Source organism: Cryptomeria japonica, chromosome 10 (assembly GCF_030272615.1).
Source record: "Cryptomeria japonica chromosome 10, Sugi_1.0, whole genome shotgun sequence".
Taxonomy (NCBI): Eukaryota; Viridiplantae; Streptophyta; class Pinopsida; order Cupressales; family Cupressaceae; genus Cryptomeria; species Cryptomeria japonica.
This window is the reverse complement of record NC_081414.1, coordinates 366,079,184-366,093,651: the sequence shown is the minus strand read 5'-3', so window position 1 is coordinate 366,093,651 and position 14,468 is coordinate 366,079,184. Positions and strand designations below refer to the sequence as shown.

The 14,468-nt window shown below is 33.6% G+C and overlaps 1 long non-coding RNA gene across 1 annotated transcript; it reads left to right on the top strand.

The window, feature by feature from the left end:
- The first annotated feature begins 4,456 nt into the window (after positions 1 to 4,456).
- On the top strand, positions 4,457 to 13,060 carry LOC131079985 (uncharacterized). Its single transcript, XR_009114108.2, has 4 exons — positions 4,457 to 4,914; positions 5,037 to 5,213; positions 5,390 to 5,485; positions 12,822 to 13,060. It is a non-coding gene; the product is annotated as an uncharacterized LOC131079985 (long non-coding RNA).
- The last annotated feature ends 1,408 nt before the right edge of the window (positions 13,061 to 14,468 follow it).

The following is a 14,468-nucleotide window of genomic DNA, read 5'->3' as shown; positions in this document are numbered from 1 at the left end:
GAACCGTGGGGTTTCAGAGTTCTAGAGAAAGAAAGGATAGTCAAGAATAACAATGTAAAAGGTTGTGGAATTTGGTTTTTGCACTTGCCAATTACTTTTCTTGAAATTTTCTAAAGCCTTTTTAAGGAATTTATTTTGTGCATATCTTGCCCTATGTGCCACTTTTTTCCTTCCATCTAAAAATTTGTGAATGGTGATGAGTGGGACACCATGAATTATTAAAATCATGATCATCCCTTTCTTCCCCCATGCCATTCCTCTCATTTATTGGTTCTCCCCAACCATCCTTCTCCTTTTCTTTTCAATACAATTATTTTAATATGTTATTTTGTTTACTTTGTTGGTCTTTGACTACATGGGATGTGAAAATAAGTTTCATGCTTATGATTTTTGATACAGAGGACATGAAAGGAAAATATACATAGTTGTTAATACTCTATCTTAAATACCTATTGCATATTCCATTTTCACATGTTCCACTAATTGGAAGGTTTCCATACGAGCAAACATGTTAAGAAAAAGTTGTGAAACTTTTTTTTGAGAGTGAAAAGAAACGAGAGAATTAAAGAAATATAGAAAAAAAAAGGATAATGTGATCATTTAGTTAAAACATTGAGACTAATGAATAATATTTATGAAAACTCTTTTAAAAGGGAGGAATGTTTGTATTATCAACTAATAATTAAAGGAAGCCTTTGTGAAAGGGTGTGATGGTTTAGAAACCATCTATTGAAAATTATATAAAATAGTTATGTGGGATTTGGAAAGGGCATGGAGATCACTCAAAGAAGAAGAAGTTCATTTAGTGTGCAATGGGCATTGCAGAAGGGTGCACATAGAGTGTGCCCAACTCAAGATATAGAGTACACTTGAGATTGTCATGGCCAAGGTTGTGATATGTAAACATGGTGTGTGGAAGTGCATTGTGTGTTTTTTCATTGGTTCTCTAAAGCACACCATAGTTGAAGGCCAAGACCACTGAAATCTTCCTAGGGTGAGAGTGGCCTTTCCAAGTGGTGATTCAAATAAGTGTTGAACTTATTATTATTCAAAGATTTTATTATTATAAATAAATGAGTTGGATTTGATTTAATAAATTGACATCCAACACTATGAATGCAATGAAAAAGGATAAACAACACTTTACATGGGTCAATGAGTTTGACTCAAAAACTACACAGTTGAACCCTGATAGCAATATCATAGTTTGACTTGTTGTGAAAAATACCTGCTACTTATCAATTGATGAGCTAAAGGGGCTCTATAATGAGTGGTTCATAAGGCACAACACTTGCTGAAGGTTTTGCAAATGGGGTTGCAAGCTAAGTGGGTTTAACCTTGGAGGGAACTCTGTGGTTAAGCGCACTTGAGCTGGAGTAGTACTGGGATGGGTGACCTCCCGAGAAGTCCCAGTGATTCACCCCTGTGAGCATAACAGAGATGCACAGAGTGCTAAGTGGACCATTCATTCTCATGAGAGATGGGTTCTTGTGAATCACTACTCATGAAACATGGGTCAATGAGTTTGACTCAAAAAATACACAGTTGAACCCTGATAGCAATATCATAGTTTGACTTGCTGTGGAAAATACCTCATACTTATCAATTGATGAGCTAAAGGGGCTCTATAATGATTGGTTAATAAGTGGTGCATGAGAACCTACCTATGAAGACATCAACCAAGAATAAGATGATTTTCTATTATCTAGAAGGAATGTAATAACACCCTATGGGTCCTTTTTTGTAATTCAATGTCCTAGGAGTATGACAAGTTGTCCATGTTTGGGTCAAATTGTCATCTAGGGTATGGTAGAACAAATTGAGTCAATAAGGGTCACAATGGTCTAAATTGAGGGATCAAGTGACCACAAGTCTATTTGAGTCATTTTTGATGTGTTAGAGTCAAATGTAATCATTTTGGGGGACTATGAAGGTCTAGAGTCTAAGTTGGTCAAATTATGCAAACCGGTTCCGGTTGCAAGCAAATGAGTCAAAATTGATGTTTCAGTGGCTCTAAACCATGAAATCCTATTTCATTTGTGTTAAGATGGTGTGAGAACACCCCTACAAGGATCATTGTGTTAAATTGGTCAAGTGGTCCATTCAAACCCTAAAGCCTAGTAGTAGCCCACTCATGTATTCAAGGGTGTGGGTAGTCACACAAGAACCTGAGAAGTGTTAGTTGTTTGTAAGTGGTCATAGTGGAGCCTTGGGGTTTTCCAAGGTGTTGTTTGGTGTCATTGAACCATTGCTTTATTAGGTGTTGTGTAAGAATCTTTGGAATTAGGGATTACCGGTTGAGTCTATGAGCCTTAGAGGTTGGTTGGTTTAAGATTACCCTCCTTCCAGTCTGTTTCCCTCTTGATCAATAAGGCACAACACTTGCTGAAGGTTTTGCAAATGGAGGTCACAAGCTAGCTGGGTTTAACCTTGGAGGGAACTCTGTGGTTAAGCGTGCTTGAGCTGGAGCAGTACTGGGATGGGTGACCTCCTGAGAAGTCCCAGTGGTTCACCCTTGTGCACATCACCTAGATGAAATGAGTGCTAAGTGGACCATTCATTCTCATGAGAGACGGGTTCTTGCGAACCACTACTCGTGAAACATGGGTCAATGAGTTTGACTCAAAATCTACACAGATGAACCCTGATAGCAATATCATTGATCTTAATGTGCTTAAGTTTTCAACAAGTTTATATTGATAAATAATCATTTTGTTCATTTATAGCTAAATTATAGATATACTTTCTAATATTTAAAACTAAATAATTCTAATAAATCACTCGCTAGATAGAACAAACTTTGATATATTAAATCTATTCAATTTTATACTCAGAGAAAAGTAACATTATAGAATATGTTTGCTATTAATATATTAGATTAAATTGTGAAGGATGACACATATTTAGTGGCTAATAGCCTCATTCCATGTATGGATAAAGTCTTCTTGGGGCCTAAATCTTAAATGAAGAATATTTTGAAAGCATATCATGGTGCACTTATGACAAGACACTTACGATTTACAAGACTTGCAGACAAATACGAGAAACAAAATTAGAAGAGCCTTAAGAAAGATGTACTCAAACAAACAAGGGAATGCACAATTTGCCAAGAAATAAGAGTAGTATGTCTTTCTTGCAATTTTGCTACAACCTCTATATATTTTCAATATAAATAGGTAAGTATATCCATAGATACAAATGGCATTCTCTCAGATATTCTAAATCAAAATCCAAATGAAAACAACTGACACACAGTCACTATCAAACATTGGCATAAACCTAATTACAATCAAGTCTAACAAAGTATTACTGGATTTGCTAACAAATACTATCCCATCTAGAAATTTGCAGAAGAATCTTCACCATATTTTCTAGTTCATCTAGAACACTTTAAATTACTCATCTCTAGGAACATGTTCTAATTGACTATCAAATGTATTTGAAACACTCAAAAATGTTTGTGGTTAGGCAAATATCTTAGTTGGCGATCAAACCTCCTTAGAACACCATAGATTGCTTGTGTGTAGGAAAATATGCTAATATTAAATAATACTTGTAAATTGAGACGTACTAGACTATTCATAAGTATACCACCTTTGTGAATTGAGGCACTTGATTTTCCGCAAAAATAAGTACCAACCAATTGAAACACAAACCAATTATGAATTAAAACCTTTTCCACAATCTATAGTTCTTGGTGGAATGACACACACTCAATTATCCATAAACACACATGCAAGTCTATGAATAGAGACATATCAACTATCGATACATACAAATCACTTCAACTATCCATACATACAGATCACTTCAACTATCCACAAATCATAAAATTACCAAGATCATGTTTGCTTAATGAAGGAGCACACAAAACATAAAACTTGCAAGCTCCCCCTTTCTCTATGAAGGGCCACACAAAACACTAGTGCTTCTCATGCAAGATATCATGTCTAAGTGAGAAGCTAGCTCAAGATGATAATATTCCTTCAAGCTTCAATGCCTTAAATCTCCAATAAATTGAACTTTATCCATTTTATATCTCATGAGATTCTTTGATAGTACAAGCATGCGAGTTTCTAATATCGTTGTCAACATAATGTGAGCGGCTCAAAGAATACAAATATTTAGTGACATAAGAACACCATATCAAAATTGAAGGTGTGAATTTCTACCAACAATGTACCTTTTACAATGTCATACAAACATAAAAAGATCTTTGCAACACCTTATTTTGTTTTATAAAGCACCTTTACCTTATCACTTCAAAGCATACCATTTCAATTTTAGCAAAACTTCCTTTTGTTATTTCTTCAAAAATCTTATATAAAAATTTAACTTCCAATTATGTTGTATTTTTTCTTCTTATCAATCAAATAAATGAATAAATAATTGTAAAATTCTTTACAAACCATCAATTGACATAGGAGGTTTCCCTTATACAACCAAAACTTCAAACACAAACAGTAGAATACGCTTGAACGTTGTTGCTTTATTACCACCAGAGCTTGGAGCGGGAACGTTGGGCTTGAACGTTGTTGCTTTATTACCAGAGCTTGGAGCTTTATGCCAGCTAGGCTAGCCGTTGGGAGATTCATACAATAACCTTACATGAAGGATTCATACAATAATCTTATATACAAAGAGCTAAAATTAGAGGCAATTGGGGGATTGATACAGTCGTAATCTATACGGCCATTGGAAGATTCATACAATAATCTTTATGGCCTCAAAGTGAAGGAGAAAGAAGGGGCAAATAAAACCAGGGCAAGAGAGGGAACTGGCAGTGGGACTGGAATTTGTGTGTAATCTTTTTATTGGAGTGTTGCATCATTCCAAAAATTTATCAGAAGGTGCTTACAGCTGATGGATTGCACCATCAAACGATATCTTTCTTTGAAAGATTTAGAAACTAAGGTGGGTAAGAAGTTTGTTAGTTCTCTCCTCTCACTCAATTTGCTAAACATTGTAGGCTTTTCTTTTTTCCATCCCCTGTCTCTCTTTTGTTTGAATAAAATGTTTGTTGTTTTGAATTACAGTCCTAGATGAAGATCCAAATCTGCAATGAACTTTTTCTTTCGTAGAGGCATTGTTCCTATAAAGGGCTTCACAGTGAGCTGGTTGTGATTAATCAGGTATCTTTATCAGAAGGTGCTTATAGCTGATGGATTGCACCATCAAATGATTTTATCTCTTTGAAAGATTTAGAAACTAAGGTGTGTTAGAAGTTTGTTAGTTCTCTCCTCTCTCTCAATTTGCTAAACATTTTCCTTTCATGTAGTAAAAAGGGTTTTAAGTAAACTGTTTTCAGCCATAATATTGTAGTTTTTCCTTTTTCCCATCCCCTGTCTATCTTTTGTTTGAATAAAATGTTTATTGTTTTGATTTACAGTCCCAGCTGAAGATCCAAATATGCAATGAGCTTATTCATTTGTAGAGGCATTGTTCCTATAAAGGGTTTGAGAGTGAGCTGTTCGTGATTAATCAGGTATGTTTCACAAGTCGAGACTTCTTCATTTTGAGAATTTTGACTATTGTGTATGACACGTTATTCTTATGTACTTTATAAGTTTAAATAATTCTTTCCTCTGTTAAATAAGCCAGCGTTTACTAGTTTGATTTTATATTTATACCACTCTATTAAATAAGCCTGTCAAAATAGGGTCACTCTATTCCATTGAATGCCCTACTATGAAGTAAAATCTTATTATATTATAGGTAGGCCTTTAAAGAACTCAAGGGTTTACATAATTAAATTACCATTAAATTTGTTTTTATTATTTGAATTGTATCTGATCCAAATGAGCCTAGTTGTTTTGTGCTTCACTTATCCATCCATGACAGTGCTTTAATTTTTCGACTTGTCTCTCCCTTACGCCATTTTTCTTTTTCTAGCCATGCCAAGGGTTTCTTCTTTTCTACCATATTGACCTTTCTAACTGCACATGACGATGGTGATATGGTCCATCTTCTATGCTTCTTGTGAGCTTCTTTAAAAGAGTTAATTATGATTATATTATAGTCCATAAAGAGAAGAGATATTTCAGTGGGAACTCCAAAGTTAACAAGTCTAAAGAGATTGGCTATGGAGGGAGGAAGTGGCCCTGCTAACCCATAATCATACATCTCAAGATTTGTAAGATTGGCAAGAGAGGTAATAACTTCACCCCACTCGCTGGATGCTTCCTTTGGAGAGATATGTCCACTATACTGAGAAAGTGGTACTTCAGTATGGTTAGATTTTGTAGCCAACTTGCAAACTTTGGGCTTTTCAATCTTGTTGGATGATTGGAGTTTACAATTAGGTAGCATAGATGCAGCAAATTTTCTAGATTCCTTAGAATGTTGTATGGCTTTCTTTAGCAACTCTCATCGGTTGCATTTTGCTTCTAGTTCCTACAATACTATGGTTATTGGTATTGAGACTTGCTATGCCTTTGATGCTTTAGGTTTAGATGGGGCGCAAACCTTACGAGCATGCAGTTACCCTGTTTTTTTTAAATGAATACTGGATATATAACTTATTAAAAGATAATGTTTTGAAAAGCCAGTGAAAATTGCCATACTTCTAAAAATATGTCTGTCGTGTGTCCACTGTCCAGACAGATGAAGTAGAAAATAAAACAATGCAGTGCCTGGAAAGAACTTAAAATCTGCTCTCAAATTAAGACAATTTTTGGCTCCTAAAAATAATGATAATTGTTATATTTTGCACTGCTCAGTAGGCAGCATCAATCACTTAATTAAAGTTTGATTTATCCTAATTGTTGTGCCATACCTCCATCTGAGCAATTCCAAAAAATCAAACACTTTCTCTTTGTGAGGACGGTGTTCTCTGTTAACTCCATCTTCATTTTCAGTACATCAAACTTTCTTTTTGGTCGGGGCTTTCTCAAAATGTCTGCAATTTTCTCATTTCAAGGAATATATTAAGAAAACCACTCTCTTTGAACTTGGTTTTTGAAAAAGTGATAACGAATATTGATATGCTTGGAGTGATTATGAAACATTTTGGATTTTTAGAGAGTTTAATGCAACATTGGTAGTCTCAAGTTCATTCACCATTGAAGCTTCTACACTCCTTGCTTTTTTTTCTCTGCACACTGTGAAGCATAGTCACTAATGTTTTGCCACTTGAAATACTTGATACGTCTCAAATCATTATTACTTTGCTGAGAAGAATTTGTATCTTAGTGCTTTTCTTTCTTATTTTTTTTAGGTCCTTTGTTGCATTTTTTTTTCTTCCCAATGAGGTCTTGGTTTTAACTGTCTTCTGTTTTGATTGAAGTAGCTTTAAGTTTAAATTTTAATTTTTGAATTAAAATATATTCCAAACCTTCTCAAAGTGGGAAGCCTTTCCCAAGTACAAACATCTTGAAGATACGGTTCCTGGGATGAAGGGAATCCATTTAAAGCTATGGGTACAAACTCTTAATTTTCTACCTTAACCCCAATTGCTACAAGTTCATTAGGAAGTTAGCTGCTATGTCTCTGTCACTCATATGTGTGGTACTGAGTTTGTTCTTTAACATTTGATACGAGAGGTTTACACTGTGATGAAGAGGGGTCAATGTATTATACATCTCATTTGCTGGTTATTTTTTCAACGATGTGAGGGACCAAATGATTCTTAACAGAATCAAAGATGATACACTTTGTTTTGGCCATCTTCTTGTTATGCTCAACTAATTGAACATGATCAGTTGGAGGTGTCAACATGGTTTCCATATAGACACAAAGATCAACTTCTTCCAATAGATTTTGCAACCTGCACTTCCAAGTGCTAGAATTTGACGCACCCTTTACTTCCAAGTGCTAGAATTTGAAGCACCCTTTAGGCAGTTACATTATCTGAGATGAAGACTAGTTGTGTTTGCTATTGTTAGAACATTCTGAAACTGAACAAATCAGTTGAAATTAAATCAGACCAGCATTCTATCATAGATGTAGATCAACACTATAATCATTGAAGCAACTAGGCCATCACACCATACTACCTTTCACAGGGCTATGATACTTCAATCACTGAAGTGAGGGTACTGATTCACTGACCTGGAGGATTTTAGTAATAGTGCTTTGATAACATGCTAAAATTCAGCACACAGTATGCAACTTATCTAACTTAACCTTTGATCAAACTTCCAACTGAAGATAATATCAGAGTATTGCAGCGGAAGTTGAATTGTGAGATAGATCTTCAAAAAGTAAAAAGGTGTAATGTTCAAAGCCATTTTGGGAATCATATTGAACAATATCTCCATGATCATTGGTTGAGGTCAAGCAATCTTGGAAAATGTGGACTATGCTCCACCAAACTAGGGTTAGCAGAAATTAATAAGCAAATTGCAGCCTTAAATGATTAAACCTAGGCTTTAATAAATGGAGGGGCCGACCCAAAAATATAATGTTATTCAAGGAGGGCCAACCAGTATTAAGATTAAAATAACAACTAATTACAAGAGCTGACCAAAGAAAAAACATACTAAAGAGCTGACCAAGGAGTATAGTAATTAAGGGCCAATCTAGATATCCACAAGGTAGTGTGGAATTAGGAGGGGACTCGTCCCTTGAAAATGAGATGTTATCTATGAAGAGAAGTGACCTTTCAGTTGAAAATAAAGATATAAAGGAAGAAACATTTCATTGTGGAAAAGGCATGAATGAAGAAAGAAATTGAGATCTGATTTGGGTAAAAGAAAGGCAGTTTTGATATGCAAAAAGGGAATAATGAATTAAAGATCAGATCACTGATTTTTAGATATAAATTGCATTCAGTTTTAAAGCAGCCATTTATATTTAGCAGAGTACTTGGTATGCAATATGATTGTGCCTGTTATTTAATCTCATATATGAATCATTGATTTATTTATTTGATTAACTTGACAATCCACTAAGGAGTTAGAACTAATAATCATTCATCACATTTACTAGAGCAATCTTATTAGAAACGGGCAAGGAAACACAACAGGGATGCAGGAGTATGGAACGTACTCATTAAGTGGATGCCCATTGAGTTGGTTACTTGTGGACCCCCATTGGGTTGGTTACTTGTGGACCCCCATTTGGTTGGTTTCTTATGCACTAAAGGGGTTGGATTGAGTTAGTTGCTTGTTTGATGCTCTTGGGCTTAATTGTGGAGGATAGCCACCCAACATTCTATGCTGTTTCCCCCTCATGTTTCTTATAGGGTTGAAGCTATATTGTACATGTTTACAGTGGGAAACTACATTAACATTGATTTAATGTTAATTAATTTTTTTTTAGGTTTCTGGTTCGGGTTCGAGAGCAGGTTCAACAATGCAAACCCGGTTCGTGGGTTTGGACAATTTTTTTTTTGCCTTTTGGGTTCATGGGTTGGCTTCGTATATATATATATGCAAAAATTTAAAGAAATATACAAAATTACAAATCTAAATACATTTAATAGTATGCTACTTCATCATTGATCAATGCCAAATGCCAATTCAATTGATAGTTCAGAATTTCAATGATACAGAAGTTCAGTTTTTTGCTTTAAAAAGGCAAAAAAAATTTAATTTTTTAATGTTAAAAGTCACTTTGATGTGACTTAACCCAGCTGGTTGCCTGGGTTCACCCGGGTTCGCGCCTGGGTTCGCCTGGGTCCGGCCTGGGTTCACCCCAGTGGCCCTGGGTTCCCTGGGGTGAACCCTGGCCAGACCAGGCACAGACCCAGCACGAACCCGGTCCGTGTTAGGGGCCTAAGATCCATGAACCCAGCAACTTAGATTATTTTTCTAGATTCAACTACTATTACGTAATTTCAGGACCAAATACTCTTGTGAATAAATTGTATTATTTTTATTATTATTTTTGGGCAAATTTCAGGTATATCCCAAAGGGAACATTACATATGCCCTGTTCTGCTCCATACTCATTGCTTATTGTGTTTGACTGAGGGTTGTCTTAGTTCTAGCAGCTTAGTTGTGGCTGCAATTGTAGGCATTGTAATTGACTTCAAATAATTTCTTCTATACGTTATGCAAACAGCACTTAATGTGTATCTCTTGCCGTGGCTGTTGTTGTAGTTTTGTAAACTCTATTCAGCTCTATGCTGTTGTTATTTGTAAATTCTATTGTGTAGTTGCTATTATTTATGAATATTTCTCAACTTAAATCCAATGAAAAGACATACACTACAAAAACATAATCATAAGGATCAATGTCTAGTTTTTCTTGTGCATCCTCCAACTTCTCACCTGTCATACTATGCTTGTTTCCTTGAGATGACTGTCTAGTCATTCAGTGAACAGAATCTGGAAAGTTTGAAAAAGTCCAGGGAATTCAACTTTTCCAATTACTCTAGTTTAGATGAATATTTCTCAGCGTAAATCCAATGAAAAGACATACACTACAAAAACATAATCATAAGGATCAATGTCTAGTTTTCTTGTGCATCCTCCAACTTCTCACCTGTCATACTACTATGCTTGTATCCTTGAGATGACTGTCTAGTGAACAGAACCTGGAAAGTTTTAAAAATTCTAGGGAATTCAACTTTTCCAATTACTCAAGTTTAGATGAATAATTCTCTTCAATTTTCCAATATCGGAAGGGATAAACCCTACAAATAAATTCCCACTATGATAAAGCAAAGTAACTGAAGTTTGACCCTGGAATTCACACTACTTACATGTAGTAGTTGTGTATCCTTCAGCTTGAGCCAGATTTTGGCTAACGCTCTGGCATTGCTTTACTCCCACTTGGTTGTTGATTCTCCATTAAGAAGTTTAAACCTAGTCTCATTATTCTGCTACCAAGAGCAGCATGTTCATCTTAACTTTCCACAAATGAAGGTTTTCTCCATCAAACTTCTCCACCGTCTTGTCTTGTTCAACTATTTGGCTAGTCATTTTTGAAAAATCTGAATCTACAGTCAATGGCATGGCCCTCACATTCTGTCTTTATTATAATTTAGGCTCTAAAACATATTCAAAATATGGCCATGCATAAACCAGTGACAGAGGAATACAAACAGAGAATAGAGAAACAAATTAACAAATAAAAGTTCTGATTTTTATTTAAAAGATTTGCTGCTCATACAACAGAGATATACAGAAATAGACTTCTCTAATCACACCACGAATTCATGCTTTGTTGACTGAAACAACAGTGAACAAATTAGGGTTCATCGATTGAAAAGGGACTGAACAAATTATCACTAATTTAACACCTATTAACTGACTATTTACGCAATCTAAACTACAGCTGTTTTTTCTAACAAATGCTTCAAATATTTTTTTCGCTGCTTCATATATTGGATATCGAAGGTCTTCTTTGTGGTCATCATATTGTGTAATTCAAACGTGTAAATCAGTTTTGAATCAAGTAAAGATAACCATGTTGTTACGTAGCCATTGCAAAGGTTAGAATTTGACCTATAAGAGGCCTATTACAGTCTAGAGAGCATTTGAGATGTTCATCCAGGAAATATGTTTGTTTGAGAGCATGTTCTATAGGTGTAAGATGTAGTTAGAATTTTAGATGGAACAGATGCGAAACTCATAAACCTTAAACTTTAAAAAAATAAGATGGGACAGATGCAAAACTCACGCGTACTTGCAAAGTCAAAATGGCTTGCAAGTTACTCATGCAAGAAATCAACACTGAATTATTCAGAAAAACTCAAGTGTGCAACTCATCATAAATTCACTGTTTAAATGCTTCTTCATGGTTCTCCATCATGCAAAGGCCCCTATAGATCCTCTTCCATGCTTCTACACATGGATGGGAACCTTTTTGCATAGACAGTGTGCTTGTGGGGAAGTAGTTGTGGTAATGGCATAGGTTTGACGAGTATACCCATATTGCGACTGGATAATATCAATTAGGCATTTGCAAAGTATGCTGCTACGTGGAATGTGCAAATTATAACTAAATGGACTTTTGTTGAAAAAATAGTCACATAGAAATTAGCAAAGGCATCAAAGAAGACCTTCAGTACCAATACGGTATCACAAAAAGGCCTTCAGTATCCAATACATCTTCACTTACTTTTATATTAGATGCTTTCATACCTTCATTAATTGGTGGTCAAATAATATCAATTATCTTACTCTCTCTCAATAATTGTTGTCAACTATTTTTATTTTTCAAGTTAAGAGAAACTTCATAACCAATACGGTATCACAAAAAGGCATTCAGTACCAATACGGTATCACAAAAAGGCCTTCAGTATCCAATACATCTTCACTTACTTTTATATTAGATGCTTTCATACCTTCATTAATTGGTGGTCAAATAATATCAATTATCTTACTCTCTCTCAATAATTGTTATCAACTATTTTTATTTTTCAAGTTAAGAGAAACTTCATAATATTTTAAAATGAATTTTATTTTTGGAGAATCTATATAAGAAGGTATGTTAGAATTTTCTTCTATTTAATTGGAGTTAAGTGAAATTTTCAATGTGCATGATTTATGATTTATTTATATTATATGAAGTGAAAATTTACTTTTTTTTAAAGTTTTATGACAAAAATTATGTTCATCTTCTACAACATGAAATGCACAATAATAAGAATTTTTAGAGTTTTATTAGAGTTAAGTGAAATTTTGAATGCATGATTTTATTTAGATTATATAAATAAATATTCAGTCTTTGGAAGTTTTCCATCTCTTAAACCTACATTTGTCTTACACAACATTTAAAGGAAACTAAGTTTGCACAAGTGAGAAATTGTAGACGTTTATTCGAGTTTTGAAAATTGGTACAATATGTAGAATTCTGCTTGAGTTGTATGAAGTAAAATTTAAACTTGAGAAGATTTCCATCTCTGAAATTACATTTGTTTTGCATCACAGTGACAATTTAAAAGAAGGTTTGGACAAGTGAGAACTTGAACAGGAGAATTCATTGGAGGATTTGTGCACAACAACGAGAAATTGAACATGAAGACTTCAAAGAAGGGATCACCTTATAGTATTATTTAATAGTGGAATGGAAGTATAAAATATGTAACATTTAATTTAATTTGATTATTTATATTTATTGTAAATGTTCGTCAACAATTATAATTAATAAAGATAAACCATTTTTTTGAGGAGGGGTAGAAATATCCCTCCACAAACTCTCAAAGATGGCCATGGACATCTTTGAGAGTTTCTTGTCTCTCTACTTTTATTATTATTATTATTATTATTATTTTTAAATTGGTCAAAAATATGATTGTTGTAATTTATTTAAATGATAATAAGTTTTATGTTAACGAAACACGTGCTAAAAATTAATGAAAATAAATTGGTAATTTTCAATTAAAATTATTATGCCATTAAATACCCAACAAATTTGACATTAATTTGAATTTAATAATTATTTCATATATGTTTTTTAATAATATATATATTTTTAATTTCTAAATATTAATTAAATTAATTAGCTTATAGCCAATTAAATAATTATAAAATTTTATAATTGTTAAAGCTCTCATGGATGGTAATTTATTCCTTTGAAGTAATATTATGAAGTTAGTTTTGAGAAATACACGTTACTATGATTATGTTGTATATGCAAACTTTATTGACATATATTATAGGTTAGAAATAGAAATAGAAATAGAAATATTATATTCTTTCAATTTTTGTAAGTTAATCTTTTTAAATTGTCTATTTTATTATAAATTTAGAGTTTATTTATTGTATTAAAATTTTACAAAATGTTTTTAGTTTGGTTTAATAGTGCTTGTGTGTAACATGTGGTGAATTGCATGGTGTGATGAATGATCTTGTGCACTTTAAGGGTGTTCCAAGGTTGTATGGTGTTGCATCAAGTGTGAATCAAACTTTTATGTGTGCTTAGAGTGCTTGGGTGCATTAATATTAGTATTATATATGTCATTACCTCATATATATTGATTGATTTGTATGAAACATAAGTTTCTATAATTCATTTATGGTTGAATGTTATGCATGTCATTGAGTTGTGTGCATTACACTCCATGATGGGTAAATAGGACTAATTTTCATTAAGTAATATGTTGTGCTAATGTGACTTTAGTTGTGTGCATAACACTCTTTGGCATGACAGAATCCTTGTTTAAATGGTGTTTATGTTATGATTGCATTACATATGTGAAATGAATTTGTATAGCATATATTGTGTGCTCATATGCATTAGACACATGATTGATTTGTATGTCATGTATATGAGGATTATTCGTATTAATGTTATTTTGTGTGCCTAATATGTGTATGCTCGTTATGTCTATACTCAATGATGTGTACATAAAGCTACTTATTTATTAAAGTTATATAGTGAACTAATGAGAATTAGGCTTTGACAACTATGCAATTGACTTGTACACATTCTTATTTATAAACATTTATGTTATGATTACGTCAATTGCAAATTCAATATGTATGGTGCATTTTGTGTGCATTAAGATTGAATGGTATTTATATCATTGAGTTGTATGTAATACATTTCTATTTCATATGCACTATACAAATTCA